Source organism: Anabrus simplex, chromosome 5 (genome assembly GCF_040414725.1).
Source record: "Anabrus simplex isolate iqAnaSimp1 chromosome 5, ASM4041472v1, whole genome shotgun sequence".
Classification (NCBI taxonomy): Eukaryota; Metazoa; Arthropoda; class Insecta; order Orthoptera; family Tettigoniidae; genus Anabrus; species Anabrus simplex.
This window is the reverse complement of record NC_090269.1, coordinates 82,062,309-82,083,978: the sequence shown is the minus strand read 5'-3', so window position 1 is coordinate 82,083,978 and position 21,670 is coordinate 82,062,309. Positions and strand designations below refer to the sequence as shown.

Genomic DNA, 21,670 nt, shown 5'->3' with positions numbered 1-21,670 from the left:
CTCTCAACGACTGATCGCACCCTCCCTTCCAAGATGCCAGTGAATACTTTGCCTGGTATGCTAATCAATGAGATACCTCGATAGTTGTTGCAATCCTTCCTGTTCCCTTGCTTATAGATAGGTGCAATTACTGCTTTTGTCCAATCTGAAGGTACCTTACCAACACTCCATGCTAATTTTACTACTCTATGAAGCCATTTCATCCCTGCCTTCACCATTTCAGGTCTAATTTCATATATTCCTGCTGCCTTATGACAATGGAGTTTTTTTACCATCCCTTCCACTTTCTCAAGCATAATTTCACCAACATCATTTTCCTCCTCCCCATGAGCTTGGCTGTTTGCAACACCACCAGGATGATTTCCTTTTACATTGAGATGATGTTCAAAATATTCCCTCCACCTCTCCAGTGATTCCCTGGGATCTATTATGAGTTCACCTGAATTACTCAAAACACTGTTCATTTCCTATCTCCCTCCCTTCCTCAGATTCTTTATTACTGTCCAGAAAGGTTTCCCTGTTGCTTGACCTAGTCTTTCCAGGTTATTACCAAAATCTTCCCATGACTTCTTTTTGGATTCAACAACTATTTGTTTCGCTCTGTTTCTTTCATCTACGTACAAATCCCTGTCTGCCTCGGCCCTTGTTTGGAGCCATTTCTGATAAGCCTTCTTTTTACGTTTACAGGCTGCTCTCACTTCATCATTCCACCAAGATGTTCGCCTTTTCCCATCTTTACACACAGTTGTTCCTAGGCATTCCCTTGCTGTTTCTACTACAGCATCCCTGTATGTCACCAATTCACTTTCTATATCCTGAACCTGTTTACTGTCTACTGTTCGAAACTTCTCACTAATCATATCCATGTGCTTCTGTTCAATTCGTCCTGGAGATTTTCTACCCTCATTTGTTCGCATACAGATTTCACTTTCTCTACTCTAGACCTAGAGATACTTAGTTCACTACAGATCAGATCGTGGTCTGTATCATCGAAAAATCCGCGAAAAACTCGTACATTCCTAACAGATTTCCTGAATTCGAAGTCGGTTAAGATATAGTCTATTATGGATCTGGTACCTCTAGCCTCCCATGTGTAGCGGTGAATAGCCTTATGCTTGAAGAATGTATTCGTAACAGCTAACCCCATACTAGCACAGAAGTCCAGCAAACGCTTCCCATTCCCATTTGCTTCCATATCTTCCCCACATTTACCGATCACCCTTTCCTATCTTTCAGTTCTATTCCCAACTCTCGCATTGAAATCGCCCATTAGCACTATTCTATCCTTGCTGTTGACCCTGACCACGATGTCACTCAATGCTTCATAAACTTGTCAACTTCATCCTCATCTGCACCGTCACATGGTGAATACACGGACACAATTCTTGTCCTATTTCCTCCAACTGACAAATCTACCCACATCATTCGCTCATTTACGTGCCTAACAGAAACTATGTTGCGTGCAATAGTATTCCTGATAAAGAGCCCTAACCCAGACTCTGCCCTTCCCTTTCTAACACCCGTCAACTACACTTTATAATCTCCTATCTCTTCCTCGTTATCTCCCCTTACCCGAATACCACTTACTCCTAGCATATCCAGATGCATCCTCTTTGCTGACTCAGCCAGTTCTACTTTCTTTCTTCCATAAGCCCCATTAATATTGATAGCTCCCCATCGAATTCCATTTCGTTCGCCAAGTTGTTTCCAAGGAGTCCCTCGCCTGTCAAATGGGAGTGGGACTCCGTTACTCCCATAGGTCCGAGGCTTGCTGAAAATGTTCTGAGCTCGGTAAATTCATGAAGCAGGATGCTACCCTACTTGCACATAGTCAAAGTGAGGATCTCTCCTCTAACGGGTTATGGACCACCGGTGGATTGTATAGCTCTAGCCACCTGAGCACAAGGAGGGCCATGACTCAGAATATGTCCGAGATGCCCACTCCCATTCCATAGCAACTGGTATCCCGACTCTCAGGACCACCTACTAGGCCACTTAGCCGTTGCCCATGGTTCACGAACTAGGACGTGACTACAGTAACCCACAAACATCAACATTCATTTTAAAAAAACTCTATTACCTTTACAGAGAGCAACAAAGTACTACAGAAATAAGGGCAAACGTTTAGGCTGATTTCTGTTGCGGGAATGGGAGGGGGGAGAGGGAGAGGAGGTGAAGCATGCAGCCCAATTAGCCTCCCCTCTCGATAAAAGCCTGTATAAGATTCTCTATAATGCTATTATCAATGCACTAACAAAAGATAGGACAATGTACACATGGAATTTTGATAATGTTCTGAAAGAAAAAAGTACAGAATTCTTGAAGAGCCTGACCGGAGGATTCCCATTTACATCCACTATTCGTAACTTCGGTACTAAGTGCGATAGTGAGGCAAAGCTCTATGCCCAGGAGCCTTTTGCCCCCACCCAGGAATAAATATAAAATATATTTCTGCTGTAGGCTTAATAAACCATATGTATTTCTCTAGAATTATATGTCCCTTTATAAACTTCTTGACTTCCAGACGAGAATTCGAACCTTTCTGGGAGATCCACGCGCGTCTTTACCTGTCTCGGACTGGTTGCCACCTAGTTAATGCAGTCAAATTTAATCCGTACTGGAAGGATATTCTTTAGATAAACTATTCTTCAGCCAAAATAGCCTCCATATGCATTTCTGTACATTTGCAAATAATTTTCGTAACAATTTCTAGGCATGAATAACAATCTAGACGATCCTGTCGCAATATCATTGATTAGCCAATCAAATTACAATGGCGAGCAACAAAGCCTTGACCCGTTCCAAGACAGAGCACCTCTAACCAGTACTTGTCTTCTGAGATCCATAACATGAATATTATCGAAACCGGATCAGCTTCAAAAACCTACTCTTCTGTAATCGCCGAACCGAGCACAGAAGCTGCGATCCTCAGGCTACTTGACAATCGAGTCATATTAACATGCACACAGCAGACGTGTCGTGACATAACCTCACAGGTTTTGTTACACATGACAGATCATACAACACACAAATAATAGGCTAAATGATACGACCGCCGCGCTGAGTGACTCAGACGGTTGATGCGCTGGCCTTTTGACCCAAACTTGGCAGGTTCGATCCTGGCTCAGTCCGATGCTATTTGAAGGTGCTCAAATACGTCAGCCTCGTGTCGATAGATTAACTGGCACGTAAAATAACTCCTACGGGGCTAAATTCCGACACCTCGGCGTCTCCGAAAATCGTAAAAGTAGTTAGTGGGATGTAAAGAAAATAACATGGAGCTCGATATTTCTATTTAACCATGGGTTTAGAGAATTATTGTTTCCAAGTTATACTAGTCCATTACACTTGCATCAAGGGTCAATACGAGTATTCGAAAAGTATAAAAGCAAAGCATTGCCCTCTCCGTACAGGCCATGAAGGTCCTCGGAAGTGTGAAAGATAAGCCTCCACTATCTGTAACATCGGCACTTGATGGGGTAGAGCGGTTAGCTCTATGCGCGACCGACTTGCTTCCAGGAATTAACCAAGTACTCATTTTTGGTGTAGGTTGTGTGAACCTCAGGGCCATGTGCAGCTCCGAATTCGATAGTATACAATAAAATCAAATGGCGTATGGCTTTTAGTGCCGGGAGTGCCCGAGGACAAGTTCGTCTCGCCAGATGCAGGTCTTTTGATTTGACTCCCGTAGGCGACATGCGCGTCGTGATGAGGATGAAATGATGATGAAGACGACACATACACCCAGCCCCCGTGCCAGTGAAATTAACCAATTGTGGTTAAAAATTCCCGACCCTGTCGGGAATCAAACCCGGGACCCCTGTGACCAAAGGCCAGCACGTTAACCATTTAGCCATGGAGCCGGACGATACGTATACAAAAGATGAATGACTACTGTATGATAGGGCACAGTTTAGATCAGCAGAGTGAACGGCGATGTCAGAACAGCTCATAAATCACGGGGGGAGAGCTCTTTTCTACATCCCTGTGCTGTATTGATCTCGCCCACGTGTGCCCAGTCACCATATTCCTCGGGCGGTATGAAGGAGACGCTCACCAACTGCACAGCATCGAAGTGCCGTATACATCCACGTGTGTTTCCTGCGGTAAACTATACGTAGAGTGAAAATGAATATTCCTCGTAAAATTACGTCAGACGAATATGTTGCGAATCTGCATTGCGGAGAAACCATGAATTATAGCATCATTGATATTGAAAGCGAGGGCGGCGTAGCGGGGGTGGTGAATTCGCTCAAATGATTCGCTCGAAAGGAAATGTTTTCTTTCTTTCTTGCAATTGGCTTTACGTCGCACCGACACATATAGGTCTTATGGCGACGATGGGATAGGACAGGCCTAGGAGTGGAAAGGAAGCGACCGTGACCTTAATTAAGGTACAGCCCCAGCATTTGCCTGGTGTGAAAATGGGAAACCACGTAAAACCATCTTCGGGGCTACCGACAGTGGGGTTCGAACCCACTATCTCCGGGATGTAAGCTTACAGCTGCGCGCCCCTAACCGCACGGCCAACTCACCCGGTGAAAGTAAAGTTAGGAAATCGAGAAATTCAGAGACGCCCTGTTCTGGTGAGGCAGATGACCATGCGCTTCACTCACCTACACCAGAAGTAAGTATGAAGTGAATTTCTTGAGAAAGAAATGAAAGGGTATTGTTTGCCCAGAAGTACTTGCTCTTAAAACAATCATCACCACCACCAATAAACCATCCTTCATTCTTATAATAATTGGATACCTTCATATTTCCATTAGATAGATAGATAGATAGATAGTTAGTTAGATAGATAGATAGATAGATAGATAGATAGATAGATAGATAGATAGAGTGGGTAAAATAAGTGGTCGTACGTGTATGGTTCCAAACGATACACAAACGGGAATTATCGGTAGCGATTTTTACTAACACTACAGATGCACTATAGTTTGACGTAATTAATTGTGACGTACAATGGGTATAAGCACTATATTCCTTGATTTATAACAAAGTATTGTTTAACGGAACTATTTTTTTTTCATTTTTTCATTCCCTAGTACGCCTCTTCAGTGATGCCTAGGCCATCTATGACAGCTGATGGCGGAGCTGTTGAGGATCCAACCAGCCTTCCGGCTGAAGACTAAACATACATAGATCGTAGTCATGCATGGTACGTAAACGCCGCCGACTGACGCCTGAAAACAAATCATTCATTGTGTATCCAGTAAAACAGAGAATATTAGTGTCTGGAACTAATAGTGGACAGGAATGGTATGTCGATCGGGTAAGTTGAAGACTGTTGTGAAGAAACAAATAGTTTCCTTGTGGTAAGAGGGACTTCCGTTACCGAAACATTGCTTAAAAAAAACTGAAAAACTCGCATGCTGCTGTCTAGTATGTTGTGAAAAAAATACAAACGAACGAGATCTACGGCGAATATGCGAAGGTCTGGACGTCATAGAGCTCTAACGGACCAACAAGTACAAGTGCGCTAGAACTCGGGCGTGAGCGCCCGAATGCTCGCTGAAGACGTCGCAACAGCAACAGGCAAGAAAGTAACACCTCAAACCATAAAGAAATACATTCACTAAGCTGGCTTGAAATCTGAGTGACAAGAAAGAAACCAATCATTCGCCAGCGCAATAGGGTGAAAAGACTGGAGTTTGCTCGCGCATATTTCAACAAACCCATGGAATACTGGAAGAAGGTTATGTTCTTGGATGAGAACAAGTTCAACCTTTTTGAATCAGACAGGGGATGGTATGTGTGGCGTAAACCAACTCAAGAATTTGACCCTAAGAACACTGTACCAGAGCAGAGATCATGTCATGGTGTGAGGATGCATGATCTACACTGGGGTGGGAGAACTGGTTGTTATTGAGAATAACATGGCTGCCACACCATATGTGAACCCATACCCCGTGATCATTTGCTGGCCAGTGCTGCGAAATTAAATCTTGAGGACTCGTTTGTTTTTCAACAAGACAACGATCCCAAGCATTCTGTTCGTATAAGGTCCGACTTGTTGGCTGAACGGTCAGCGTACTGGCCTTCGGTTCAGAGGGTCCCGGGTTCGATTCCCGGCCGGGTTGGGGATTTTAACCTTAATTGCTTAATTCCAATGGCACGGGGGCTGGGTGTATGTGTTGTCTTCATCATCATTTCATCCTCATCACGACGCTCAGGTCGCCTACGGGTGTCAAATAGAAAGACCTGCACCTGGCGAGCAGAACCCGTTCTGGGATTTCCCGGCACTAAAATCCATACGACATTTCATTTTTTGTTCGTATAACAAAAGAACGGCTGCTGTATATAGTTCACGAGCAACTTTCAACGCTTCCACAGTCCCCAGACCTCAATCTCATAACAAAACCTGTGGACATTATTGGAACGGAGAGTAAAGAAACGGAAATGTTCGTCGAAAGAAGACTTCATCGATCATCTAAAGAAGGAATGGTCAAAAATTGATGCCGAAACCACATCAAACCTTGTAAGCTCCATGTCACGAATGCTTCAAGTTGTTATAGATGCTCAGAGAATGCATACGAAGTACTAACTGTCAAACTGTGTGTGTTTGAGGACATTCAACATGTATGCCGGTCCCGTGGTGTAGGGGTAGCGTGCCTGCCTCTCGCCCAGAGGCCCCGGGTTCGATACCCGGCCAGGTCAGGGACTTTTCTCTCGACCTGAAGGCTGGTTCGATGTCCACTCAGCCTACGTGATTAGAATTGAGGAGGTATCTGACGGTGAGTTGGCGGCCCCGGTCTCGAAAGCCCAGAATAACGTCCGAGATGATGCGTCGTGCAGACCACACGACCCCTCGTAATCTGCAGGCCTTCGGGCTGAGCAGCGGTCGCTGGGCAGGCCAAAGCGCTTTCAAGGGCGTTAAGTGCCGTTGGGAGGGGGTGTTTCAACATGTATGAATATTAATTTTGGTCAGAATAAATTTGAAATCTAAAGAACATAATAGCTATGAGGAAGATCAGAAACTCTAAATTGGTAATCACTTTTGTAGACTTTAAAAAGGCCTATGATTTAACTGATAGAAATTCTCTATTTGATACTTTAAAGGGCTTTGGACTTGATAATAAAAGAATTGAAATAATTAAAGCAACATTAACAAACACAACAACGAGAATTACTGAAACAAGTGGCCAAAATAGGATTGCAAATATCATTTGTAAATACAAAGTTCATGACAAACATCATTAATGAATGAAGCCCTTATCTTGCGGCGAGGATACGAATTGTGCCGGCTGCCGAATCCTGTCGCACTCCTCTAGGGCAATGATTAATGACTGACAGATTAAATTAAATGATATGGGAGAGTGTTGCTGGAATGAAAGATGACAGGGAAAACCGGAGTACCCGGAGAAAAACTTCCCCCTCTCCGCATTGTCCACCACAAATCTCACATGGAGTGACCGAGATTTGAACCACGGAACCCAGCAGTGAGAGGCCGACGCGCTGCCGCCTGAGCCACGGAGGCTTACAATTTTTTAAAAATATTTGTTCGTGGCGTAGACCTCTGTAGATCTTTTGCCACTACTTGCATCGTATGCTATGAGCCTGCGTGTAATTGAGTAATAATAATAATAATAATAATAATAATAATAATAATAATAATAATAATAATAATCCCTAATTTTGAAATTATAACTAATGTACACTTAAAATAAGAAACTACACTAATCCAGTCGTTCATTCCCTCAACAACTATCCAGCAAGTCAACGGGATTCACTCAACAAGAGCTCGCGGCAAGCCACTTTAAACTTACGATGAGAGAGAATTCCATGATCTGAACGCGAAAATTATGAAGCAGCAGTTGGATAGGATGGATGTCTATAACAGTAGTTGTACTTCCTCTTGAAACAATAAATACAGCCCCACCGCCACGCAATGACCTTCCCGCTGTGGATGAGCGTGGTAGAATACGTCCATGGGAATCCCTGCCTATCGTAAGGGGCAACTAAAAGAGAAAAATTACCTGGGGACTCTCACTTGGTAGTGTGGCTTGACGACCATCTGGCTTTCGTCCCAATTACTTGTGCCAACCTCCTCGTCTTCGTCCTTTCGATCCGATCACCCTTGGTTAATTCATTTTGCGGTTGTTTGAGGAGGGAGGGGGGGGATATATTCACGGTAACCCTGCCAATCGTAAAAGGTGACTTGAAGGGAAGCAAGGGCTCTTAATATGGGAGCGTCGGTTGGCGTCCACGGTTACACTAACCGAGTCTGGCAATGCTTCCACTTGTGGCAGGTTCTTCACTTTCATCGTTCCTGTCCGGCCTCCTTTGATCAACACAACACTTGTTCTCTCCCGACCCCGACAGTTTTAAGTTTGCGAGGCCTACGGAGTATTTAATTTTCCTGGCCCTTCTCTTCTTCCAATATTTCGCAGGGTTCGTTCTCCTGTTTTTCCTATCAGCAGGCTTAAGAAGGAATTATTACCGCTATTTCCTTTTGTTTCTCCTTAAAACTTTTTTTTTTTACAATTGGCTTTACGTCGCACCGACACAGATAGGTCTTACGGCGACGATGGGATAGGAAATGGCTAGGATTGGGAAGGAAGCGGCCGTGGCCTTAATTAAGGTACAGTCCCAGCATTTACCTGGTGTAAAAATGGGAAACCACGGAAAACCATCTTCAGGACTGCCGACAGTGGGGTTCGAATCTACTATCTCCCGAAAACTGGATACTGACCGCACTTACGTAAGCGACTGCAGCTATCGAGCTCAGTTCTCCTTAAAACTACCACCTTCATTTTCTCATCAACATAACAGCCAGTGACGGTAACGACAGCAATTTTTCCATCAGTAGAATAAACAGTATTATTTAAAATTAATTATCCCTATTTTCTTTCTCTAATAATGTTATTTGCTTTACGTCCCACTAATTATTTTTTAAGATTTTCGGAGACGCCAAGGTGCCTGAATTTAGTCCCGCAGGAGTTCTTTTACTTGTCAGTCAATCTACCGACACGAGACTGACGTATTTGAGCACCTTCAAATACCATCGGACTGAGCCAGGATCGAACCTGCGAAGTTGGGGTCAGAAGGCCAGCGCCTCAACCGTCTGAGCCACTCAGCCCGGCATTTTCTTTCTCTTACAGTACATGTTGACATGAATCATTCCAAATAGCAAAACTCAATATTTTGTTGTATAGGACCGTCAACCATGCATTTCTTCTTTTCCTTTCTTAATCCGTTTTCCCTCCAGGGTTGATTTTTCCCTCGGACTCAGCGAGGGATCCCACCTCTACCGCCTCAAGGGTAGTGTCCTGGAGACTTTTTTTTTTTTTGCTTTACGTCGCACCGACACAGATGTGTCTTATGGTGACGATGGGATAGGAAAGGCCTAGGAAGTGGAAGGAAGTGGCCGTGGCCTTAATTAAGGTACAGCCCCGGCATTTGCCTGGTGTGAAAATGGGAACCATCTTCAGGGCTGCCGACAGTGGGGCTGGAACCCACTATCTCCCGATCGAACCCGGGACCCGTGTGACCAAAGGTCAGCACACTGGTTGGTGTTTCCCTCGGGCTCGGCGAGACTTTGGGTCGGGGAGATACAACTGGGGACAAGGACCAGTAACTCCCCAAAAGGGCCTCAGCTGCAATGTTGAAGAGTGGCCTTGTGGGGGATTGGAAGGGATAGGCAAGGCAGAAGGAAAGAAGCGGCCGTGGCCTTAAGTTAGGTACCACCCCGCCATTTTCCTAGAGGAGAAGTGGGAAACCACAGAAAACCATTTCGAGGTTGGCTGAGGCGAGAATCGAACCCTACTCTACTCAGTTGACCTCCCGATGCTGAGTGGACCCCGTTCCAGTCCTCGTACTACTTTTCAAATTTCGTGGCTGAGCCGGGAATCGAACCCGGGCCGCCGGGGGTGGTAGCTATTCACATCAACCACTACGCCACAGAGGCGGACCAACTATGCATTTATTTATGTTAATTCCAAGTCACAAGAGTATCATGAATTTGCTTGTTTTAAAAAAATATTTTCGTCAATGTTCCCTCCTACATCTGCACACAAGTTAATGCATATTCACAAATCTTCAAACGACCTCAAGGCATGAGATTACAGAAATGTATGGATCGTAATATCTCAACAATAAGTCTGATATAATGTCAATTATTTATCTTCCTCTTTGAAAAAGATTAACTCATTATTTGCATGTAGACCCAGATAGGCCTATGTTCAATTTCTGTGGTAAAACAGACACAATATTTTTTGTAATACTCGCAAATCAAAATACAACACATATGCAAAGTTTTCTTACCCACAAATCAATATCTGAATGTTCAATGTCTGTGATTTAATCCTTGATAGTGAATCAGAGTAAGGTTCTGGGAGTGTAGTCTTAATTTACGTCTCAAAAATGATATCCAGGTGAACTATCCCCCTCAATCACTTTCGTTAGGAACTTTGCCGTCCTGTGACATGGCGTCATTACTACAGTCGCTTTCAAGCAACTTCTAAGTATTCTTCTCTCTAGTTGCCATACTCCTTTACAAACTGACGGATGTCGATCTTTGAACTATTTAAAGCTTTCTTTGAACTTTCAAGAGTGTATTCAACTTGTACAAAGCTTTTACATTATTTTAAACTAAATTAGAATAATTACGTGAACCATCTCTTGCTGTCACGTGAAATACAATATACAGTAAGCGTTTGAAAACTTCTTACGGACTAGTTCTGCTCCACAATAGATGTACTGTACACGGAAAAATTTCGTAACTGGCGCCACTAAATTAATAGTACAGCACTGCCTGTATCCGTAGTGAATTTACCGTACTTTACTAATTTAATGTAAAAATCGTACCTAAATACACAGGGCTTACCTTTCCTATTCATTCCCTCTTCTTGTCCATGTTGACGGCCACTCTATGGAAGTAGATCTATACGTACTGTACATACGCACTGCCCAAGAACACAGACTGTGACTACCTGGGAAACAAGAGCTTTTACTTCACTGGGGCCAAGGAACATCCAAAGCAGAGACGACACTACCTACAGCATATACGAGACTCTTTTAAGTTGACAACAGAACTTAACGTTCAGGCATCGACCCAAGCGAATGATGTTGACGCCTTGCCCCATAACACAGCGCATACATTTCAAGTGAATTGAATGATCTTTACAACCCACTTAACGTCGCACTAATGCATATGAATTAGGTCTACAAAGCGACCGCTTCTCAGCAGATTACGAGATGTCAGTGTATCGGCACGACGAATCCTTACGACCGTTATTCTTGGCTCTCTAGACCGGAGCCGCTATCTCACCGTCAGATAGCTCCTCGACTGAAATCACGTAGGCTGAGTGCACCTCGAACCAGCCCTCAGATCCAGGTAAAAATCCCTGACCTGCCCGGGAATTGAACCCGGGGCAGGCACCTTACCGCTACACCGCGGGGTCGGCCGTTACAACTACTACTTTTTATAAATATAGTGAATCCAGTTTCAACTTAAAATTCAATTAAATGCTTGATGTTATTATTCAAAGTGGCGGCTACTCGCAATGTTATAATAGAAACAATGCCTTATTCTTCTACCGCTTTTCCCACACCTCTGGGTTCGTGGGTGTAAACTGTACCGCACATGTGGATTTGGCCCTGTTTTACGGCCGGATGCCCTTTCTGACTCCAACCCTATGTGGAGAGATGAAATCACTATTGGGTGTTTCTGTGGTGGTTGGTAGTGCAGTATGGTGTGTTGTCTGAATATGAAGAGGTGAGTGCTGGGACAAACACAAACAGTCAGTCTCCGAGTCAGAAGAATTAACCAGACGCGATTAAAAGCCGGGGATGGAACCCGGGTCCCTCTGAACCGAATGCCTCAACGCTGACAATTCAGCCAAAAAGACGCAGTTCCCGCACACGGCAATGCCACCCACCCTCGTTGGAAGGTCTGTCTTAGAAGGGCTGCACCAGGTTAGGAATGGCCAAACGAAATTATTATTATTATTATTATTATTATTATTATTATTATTATTATTATTATTATTATTAATCTCCCGAATGCAAGTTCATAGCTACCTAACTAAACTGCGTAGCACACTCGCTCGGTGATTTATGTTTACGTGAAATGACGGCATACTGCCTACAAGTTATACTTCCCCTTAAAATAATAATAATAATAATAATAATAATAATAATAATAATAATAATAGTGGATTTATGTCCCACTAACTACTTTTGCGACCGGGCGAGTTGGCCGTGCGGTTAGGAGCGCGCAGCTGTGTGCTCGCATCCGGGAGATAGTGGGTTCGAACCCCACTGTCGGCAGCCCTGAAGATGGTTTTCCGTGGTTTCCCATTTTCACACCAGGTTTATGGTGAGGCTGTACCTTAATTAAGGCCACGGCCGCTTCCTTCCGATTCCTAGGCCTTTCCTGTCCTATCGTCGCCATAAGACCTATCTGTGTCGGTGCGACGTAAAGCAAATAGCAAAAAAGGCCTACTTTTGCGGTTTTCGAAGATGCCGAGGTGCTGGAATTTTGTCCCACAGGAGATCTAAAGTGCCAGTAAATCTACCGACACGAGGCTGAGTATTTGAGCACCTTCAAATAACACCATACTGAACCAGGATCGAACCTGCCATGTTGGGCTTACAATCAGAAGGCCAGCACTCTACTGTCCGAGCTACTCAGCCCGGCGAGATACGGTTATGTTTGCATGTTTGATATAATGGGCAAAAGTTCTACAAATTCTAAATCCAGTGCTATGTGTTCCGTTCAAGAAGTATCAAAATGCTTAGAATAATAGTGTGTGTTTATAGACAATGAGAAGGAAAATTAGGGCGTTGAGAAGAAGTGTTCTAACCCACATAAATGGTATTTTTAATCTAAAGGCATTATGAGATTCATAGAAGCCTTGTCTCTTGCTACAAAAACGGCTCAACCAGCCTATCCATTTTCTCAACATGTCACTAGTTAGGTTTTTTTTTTTTTTTTCCGAGTGCAGCACGGGCCCAACCACTGAAGGTGTTACAATGTGGCTTGGAAGAATTACTGGAGATTGCATGGAAGTAGAATGGATGAAGATGCAGTGAATGGAATATCGGGCAAACAACTAACCAAACCAAACCCCATGGCACTACAGCCCTTGAAGGGCCTTGGCCTACCAAGCGACCGCTGCTCAGCCCGGAGGCCTGCAGATTACGAGGTGTCGTGTGGTCAGCACGACGAATCCTCTCGGTCGTTATTCTTGGCTTTCTAGACCGGGGCCGCTATCTCACCGTCAGATAGCTCCTCAATTCTAATCACGTAGGCTGAGTGGACCTCGAACCAGCCCTCAGGTCCAGGTAAAAATCCCTGACCTGGCCGGGAATCGAACCCGGGGCCTCCGGGTGAGAGGCAGGCACGCTACCCCTACACCACGGGGCCGGCTCGGGCAAACAACTAATAGCTCTAATTCTATTCAAACAACCGGTGATCTCCTACCCACAGTGAGGGCACTACCTCGACCACGACGGATGCAGAGTGGGTCTCGGGCTCAAAAGTGGCAACGGCTGGTCCGTGGTCCGACAACTCTCCACGCCGACCGGCCAACCGAGCAGAAGAGGGGAGACGTCAACTCTACCGTGGGTCTACGCCTCTATATTCGGGAGACAGAGAGGGGCTGGTTCCGACCATCGGCTGTTCTGAGGATGTTTTTCCGTCGTTTTCCATTCTCCTGAATTAAGGCGAATAACGAGACAGTTCTAGTATAGACCACGGCCGCCAATCCCCTCACCCTCTCCCTGGCCTGAAAGACGGCGTTACTGTCTAAAAGACCCGCATTCCCCTTCAGGGACGGAATGCTCTGTTTTTGCTAGTTGCTTTACGTCGCACCGACACAGATGAGTCTTATGGCGACGATGGGATATGGAGGGGCTAGGACTGAGAAGAAAGCGGCCTTGGCCTTAATTAAGGTACAGCCCCCCATTTGCCTGGTGTGAAAACAGGAAACCACGGAAAACCATCTTCAGGGCTGCCGACAGTAGGGTTCGAACCCACTATCCCCCGGATGCAAGCTCACAGCTGCGCGCCCCTCACCGCACGGCCAACTCGCCCGGTGGGACGGAATGAAAACATGTTACTTAGTAGTAGTAGTAGTAGTAGTTGTTGTAGTAGTGGTGGCTGTGCGGTTTGGGTCACGTAACTATGAACTTGCATTCGGGAGACAGTATATTCGAACCCCACTGTCGGCAGCCCTGAAAATAGTTTTCTGTGGTTTCCCATTTTCACATCACACACATAATGTACCTTAATTAAAAGCCACGGCCGCTTCCTTCCCATTCCTAGCCCTTTCCTATCCCATCGTCGCAATAAGATCTATCTGCTTCGGTGCAACTTGAAGCAAATTGTAAATATATGTTAACGCATTCACTCTTTCGTTATTCCTAACGTCGCATTGGCCACGGCTTAGTCATAGGGAAATCTCATTTAAGAAACACATTAGTTACGGTAAAATTGATTCTTCTGTGTATTTTATATACAGTATATAATAATAATAATAATAATAATAATAATAATAATAATAATAATAATAATAATAATAATAATAACAGCGTGTGGGCTCCGAAGAGGCCTGGTGCAGATCTTTCGAGTTGACACCATATAGGCGACCTGCGCGCTTGTGAGGATTGAGCGCTACCTATGATGAATCCAGTCCCCGAGCCATTGGAATTAACCAATAAAGGTTAAAATCCCCGACCCGGCCGGGAATCTAACCCGGGACCCTCTGGACCAAAGGCTAGCACATTAACCAATTAGCTATGAAGCCGGACGTGTATTTAAATAGAAGATGATAATAGTTGGAAGGTAAAACAAGAGTAAATTTGGATGATCTTCCGTGAATATAATTATTAAAACATTAATTGTCCGCCTCTGTGGTGTAGTGGTGTGATTAGCTGCCACCCCTGGAGGCCCGGGTTCGATTCCCAGCTCTGCCACGAAATTTGAAAAGTGGTACGAGGGCTGGAACCGCGTCCAGTCAGCCTCGGGAGATCAACTGAGGAGAGGGGGTTTCGATTCCCACCTCAGTCATCCTCGGAGTGGTTTTCCGTGTGGTTTTCCACTTCTCCTCCAGGCAAATGCCGGGAAGGTACGCAACTTAAGGCCACGGCCTCTTCCTTCCCTCTTCCAGGCTCTGCCACGAAATTGGAAAAGTGGTACGAGGGCTGGAACCGCGTCCAGTCAGCCTCGGGAGGTCAACTGAGGAGAGGGGGTTTCGATTCCCACCTCAGTCATCCTCGAAGTGGTTTTCCGCGTGGTTTTCCACTTCTCCTCCAGGCAAATGCCAGGTTGGTACGTAACTTAAGGCCACGGCCTCTTCCTTCCCTCTTCCTTGTCTATCACTTCCGATCTTCCCATTCCCCCAATGCCACAAGTCCCCTGTTCAGCACAGCAGGTGAGGCCGCCTGGGGGAGGCACTGGACCTCTTTCCCAATTGTATCCACCCGACCCAAAGTCTCGCCGAGGCCGAGGTAAACACCAGCCAGTGAGCTGACCTTTGGTCACACGGGTCCCGGGTTCGATTCCCGGCAGGGTTGGGGATTTTAACCATCATTGGTTAATTTCGCTGGCACGGGGGCTGGGTGTATGTGCCCTGTTCATCATAATTTCACCTTCAACACGACGCGCAGGTCGCCTACGGGAGTCAAATCAAAAGACCTGCACTTTGCGGGCCGAACATATTCTCGAACACTCCCGGCACTAAAAGCCATACGCCATTTCATTTTCCAACTCCGGAGAGTAAACGGATTAAGAAAGAAAGGAAGAAAGACAGAAAGAAAGAAAGAAAGAAAGAAAGAAAGAAAGAAAGAAAGAAAACATGAATTTATATTTATACATATCTCCAAGGACGATAAAAAGGGATCAATGTCGAGTATTATGCCCATGAAGTCTGAATATCTTAGTGGTGCAGATATCAGAGAGATATCATAAGTAAGACAGATGTTTATTTACCGTACATCACATTACAATTAATGAAAATACTTTATTTGACAAGAAAACACAAGCCTTGAACCTATAGTAGGAGTAATTAACAAATTATGGGCATAAGTCTACAACACGCCCTAATTCAATGTCGTATATGTTCAATATATCTCTCCTTTTTCTTCTAAGCCAAGGGCCATAGCCGTGTTGAAACACCGGATCCCGTGAGATCTCCGAAGTTAAGCAACATTGGGCGTGGTCAGGAATTGGATGGGTTGCCACGCGCTGTTGGTGGGGGGTAAGGGAATGGAGGAGCGGAAAGGAACTGGCCACCCTACCGCACGTAAACTCCGGCCCAGGAACACCTCTGCGGAGGTTCGGACCTTCGGGACTACGCGATATTGCTAAAGTCAGCTCGATTAGGCGCCATATACGAAAACAAACACTAAGAATGTACACAAAGTCATGGGGTAATAAGATCAACCCGTTAATAAACGGGATCGGACGCTACGACGTCGACCTTTACAAAAAATATCCCACACCGAAACACATTCTGTTCAGCCACAGGGTTGGGGAGACGAAGAGCCGATAGCTGGCTCCTCCCCAAGCTGACACCTAGACACCACTTAAACCACACACTGCAGACAACACGCACCTATGTAAATATGTAAATATGCTCCCATGATTACAACTGTCTTTAACCCAGGGACCAGGCGAGGAAAGACTGATAAGCAACGCAACACGAGAAGAAGACGATGGCAACTCAGCCAGACGGCCAAGGACGAATCAACCACCTCCGCCCCCCGAAAGAGACACGGGAGCGGAACATCAGCCCGCGCCCTATAACGAAGACAGCAGTAATAACATAGTTACTATTTCGTGTCATTCTTCTATTACTTAGGTAGAGCACTGGACGTGAGCGCAGGCAAGCAAGCCGGCACTCCAAGGAGCACCTGTATATATATATTTATTGTTCTAATAACCCTAGCATAGTTGCAGATCTGCAGTGACAAGTGTGTTCCAACAACACCGTACAGAGGGACATCGCCAGGCGGAAGAAGAAGACAGCCCCTTGCGCCAAAAAGGCTTGGCTCTCAATCCCCCTCTCCAAACGGAGACTTGGCACCAGGGACCACTGGCTGCTGGGCAAAGGGACGATCCTGTGGCCCAGAGCCCAGACGCTAGTGGACCCGAGCCGTCCCGGCAGTGACAAGATGGACTGATCCCCATAATAACAAACAATGGCAAGGAAATGGTTATGATTGCATGACACATCTTACTAACTAACACAACCTCTGGACTTTCCAGCCCACATCCTTGCATGTGCTATCAAAAGCTGTCAGGTTTTACACGTAGGCTCTCTCTCCTTTCTGCCTATGTGGTTTTTCCCTGACCCTTCAATACCACACTTCAACACCACCTTACCAAACACAAACTCTTGCCGTGGTAGCGAGTCTAACCGGAAACCGGCAGATACTCCTTGCATCACTTCCCACTCTTCCCTGCTATCTCTTTCTTCTTAGAAATTAATAGCATGTCGGAGGCCATGTAGATTGAGTCGATGGTCACGGCGGGGGAGCGGGCTACGGGGGCCCCCCGTACAAAAAAAAAAAAAAAAAAAAAAAAACTGCCTTCGGGCAGAACAACCCTTACCTTACCTCTTCTTCTGAAGAGTGCTAGCTGGCCTCCGAGCATTGCAAGGTAGTGACTCATATTTTACGCTATATAATATTTATCCAAGAACCGCAGAAATCACAAAAATGTAGGTCCATAATCTCAGCAATATCATTGTGCAATCATTCTAAACAATCAGAAGTATCAAATTTTATCCTAACCAGAATTATCTCCCCCGTTTGATCTTTTGCTTTAAGTTACCTATCACTTAAATCTAATCCGGTCAATGATTCACTCCCGTGAAAGTCTCCGTTTTGGAAACAAAATGCCTTTGAGTTGGAACAAAACAATATCATAAGGAGGGTGCCAATCGATTACCCTCGCATGTCTGCAGTCATTTGTTACTTAATACGTGTAAAGGATTTTTATATTCACAAGACTGGAGGTCAGGGGCTATATACTGGTGAACTCTAACCTTTAGGGTCTTACGTTACACAGCGATGATGCGGAGATGCTCCTTGCAAGGACGGTAATCCCACTGCGCCTGTAAAACACAAACTTTTGCTTCCTTTTCTATAAAGTATCCGAGTAGATTCTAAGATTCAGGCAGAAAAGCAGTTCATTAAATGAAGCCTAACAGAGAAATAAGCAAGTTATACATCCTCAGATGATACAATTTACTGTTTTGAACGAATAAAATTAAAATACGTGTAACCGTCAAGAAATTTCTGGTTGGTAATAAGAATTTCCTATCCAAGTCAATGAACGAAAAACAGACCATTACTTAACTTATTTTATAAGTGGAAGGTATTAGGCCTAAGATCTCATTTGAACGAGGTATTTAGTTTCTTTGCAAGAAAAGAGTTGCACAAAACTGTGGCTCGAAAACCCCCTGTGGGCGGAGGTGGTAGAATCTTTTAATATCCCCTGCCTGTCACAGGAGGCCTGAAAGAAGAACTGCAAGGAGCTCTCATCTTGGGAGCGTGTTTGGTGATCACAAGGCCTTCAGCTGAGTATGAAATTGCTTTCATTTTAATTTTGCCAAGCTCCTCACTTCCATCTTTCCTATTTAACCTTGCTTGGTCAACTCTTGTTCTTTTACGACCACGACGGTATTAGGTTTGTGAGGTCTAGGGAGTATTTTATTTTCACACCCTTGCTGACCCATCCTTTCCTTTCACCGCTACTTCATTCTTTGAAGGGTCCGACATCTTTCATTTTCCCTCAAATTTAGAATTAAGAGAGGATATTTCCTTAGTTGTACTTCTTCTTAAATCAATAATCACTTCCTTCATTATTATCAAACTTGTAGATTTGTCAGGCAATAAACAGGTTCCTGTGGTTACGTGGTTTTGGTAATATAACTGTCAGCTTGCATTCGGGAGACAGTGGGTTCGAACCCCACTATCGGCAGCCCTGAAGATGGTTTTCCGTGGTTTCTCATTTTCACACCAAGCAAATGCAAAGCCTTAGTTAAGGCCATGGTATCTTCCTTCCCGGTCGTAGTACATAAGCACAACGGGACCTCCCAGTATCTGTGCGACGTAAAACAAATGGAAAAAGGAAAACTTAAAAATAGGTGCCTACAAGATGACTCAAAAATAGAGAAGAAACAGGTAGAACAGCTCATTTCTGAAAATCAAAGAGGAATACAAAGTACATTATTATACAATGTAGGTGGAATAATATTAAGATCCGCCCCTGTGGTGTAGTGGTTAGTGTGATTAGCTGCCACCCCCGGAGGCCCGGGTTCGATTCCCGGCTCTGCCACGAAATTTGAAAAGTGGTACGAGGGCTGGAACGAGGTCCACTCAGCCTCGGGAGGTCAACTGAGTAGAGGTGGATTCGATTCCCACCTCAACCATCCTGGAAGTGGTTTTCCGTGGTTTCCAACTTCTCCTCCAGGCAAATGCCGGGATGGTACCTGACTTAAGGCCACGGCCGCTTCCTTCCCTCTTCCTTGTCTATCCCTTCCAATCTTCCCATCCCCCCGCAAGGCCCCTGTTCAGCATAGTAGGTGAGGCCGCCTGGGCGAGGTACTGTTCCTCCTCCCAGTTGTATCCCGGCCCAGATTCTCACGCTTCAGGACACTGCCCTTGAGGCGGTAGAGGTGGGATCCCTCGCTAGTTCGAGGGAAAACCCGACCTTGGAGGGTAAACAGATAAAGAATAAGAAGATGGAATAACAATAATAATAATAATAATAATAATAATAATAATAATAATAATAATAATAATAATCGTATGGCATCAGCTACTGTGTGCAGACATTTTTATTTGAGGCCATATAGGCTGCCTCTGCGTCAATTTAGACGTTCTATTTCACTCTGCGAATGGCAGAGTAAACCGGGTCTCTGTTGGCTGTCTATGGCTGAGTTTCGTAGACATCAAACGTGTCACCGAAGACTTTTTATATATCAGCATAGTACGAGATAGAGAGTTTTATCTTCCCTTCAAAAATTCGACTACCTCTGCCAGGTTTGAACCCGTGTTCTTGGGATCCTGAGGCCGACACTCTATAACACTTATTCTCGGAGGGAGCTATGTTGGTAGATCTGTGTTACAGAACCAGTTGTTTAATTCTTTGAATATCACCAACGCCCTGAGAGTCCCTTCACATTATCCCCTACTGCGTTCTTTTTAATCACCAGAACGCAATTCTCAGAGCTCGCTTCAGTGCCATACCAAGAGTAAGCTCGTTTCAGACCAAATTTCGCTGCGCTACAGGTCTGGAGGAGCCTTGGCTTACTGATAAATTCCTTATTTGACGACGGCCATTAATGCTTCAATCTGAGCAAAATCATTTGGTCTTACGCTACATGTCTTCACCTCCGTGGCACTAAATTTCGCTGTATTCACCAACGTTACAAACCGTCCCTTCGACATCTTCCTTCTTTGACAAACTATTTCATAGATTAAACTGGAGCGTCGCATCCCGGAAGCTCTTGTTTTGTAACAGATCTCTTCACATGGTCGAGAAGGTATTTGGGGGTTGTAGTAAGAGGATGTAAACGAAAAGGCGTATGTCACTGGTAAGATCCAATTAGAATATGATTTCACTGTACGGGACCCTCACCAGAATTATTTGATTCGATAAATGGAAAATATCGGAAGAAAAACAGCGCGATTTGTTCTGGGTAATTTCCGACCAAAGACTGGTGTAACGAAGCTGTTGTAAACCTTGGGCTGGAAGGACTTGCTTTAAGGAGACGAGCTGTTCGACTAAGCGGTATGTTCCGAACCGTCATTGGAGAGTTGTCATGGAATGACATTAGTAGAAGTATAACCGTAAGTTTAGTTTTTTAAAGTAGAAACAATAATAATATGAAGACAATGCTGATACTCAAGAGGACAACTTACGACAAGTAATATTCGTTTATCGGAAGAAAATTAGGGATTGGGATAATTTACCAAGGGAGATGATCGATAAATTTCCAACTGCTTTGAAATAATTTAAGAGAAGAGTAGGTAAACGATTTTTGATTGATTGATTGATTGATTGATTGATTGATTGATTGATTGATTGATTGATTGATTGATTGATTGATTGATTGATTGATTGATTGATTTTGTACGATGTTCCTATAGAAACTTTTCTCCATAAAATTTCTCTCGCTTCTTTCTGGTATGCAGAGAGATCCGAATCGACTGAGCAAACTCGCCTGAATGTAAAATCTTGCATGATAATGAGCGTAATTAACACGCGTTCTGCTCTAGTTCAACATCTAATACTTGACGATCTGGAATTACAAATAATGCCGTCAGTTAGAAGATTTAAAGGAGAAGGCACTGGAGACTCAGGTGCTGCGGGTAGTTTAAAACACTACAATCTTTCCGTGTCGTATTTAACAGAAGCGAAAAATACTGAGATAGCGTATATCTTCGTATATTCATTATGCAGGCTTTTATAGCCTGGTTAGCTTCTATGGTTGACTCCGACCACTCTACATAATCATTACTTTGAGCTCTATTCATAAAATCCCTAGAAGCTGTGATCTTAGGAGCATTGGTTCGAAGCTCCGGGTCCTCTAGCCGAGTCTGCATCCACTTATTCATGTCAGTCTCCTTTTTCTCATCTGTCCTCTCTAACCTGCTTGACGAACGCGTGTTCTATTCCTTATTCGACGGTATTAGGTTTGAAAGAGTGAGT

At 44.6% G+C, this 21,670-nt stretch overlaps 2 protein-coding genes across 2 annotated transcripts in view; both read right to left on the bottom strand.

Moving 5' to 3' along the window:
- zuc (Mitochondrial cardiolipin hydrolase zuc) overlaps positions 1-10,908 on the bottom strand; it is a 227,829-nt gene extending 216,921 nt beyond the window's left edge. Inside the window, exon 1 of the mRNA XM_067148221.2 lies at positions 10,829-10,908. The gene's annotated coding sequence lies outside the window, so the exon portion shown is untranslated. The remainder of the gene's footprint in view (positions 1-10,828) is intronic.
- Positions 1-21,670, bottom strand: part of nwk (nervous wreck) — a 1,047,247-nt gene that overhangs the window by 992,857 nt on the left and 32,720 nt on the right. The window lies entirely within an intron of this gene.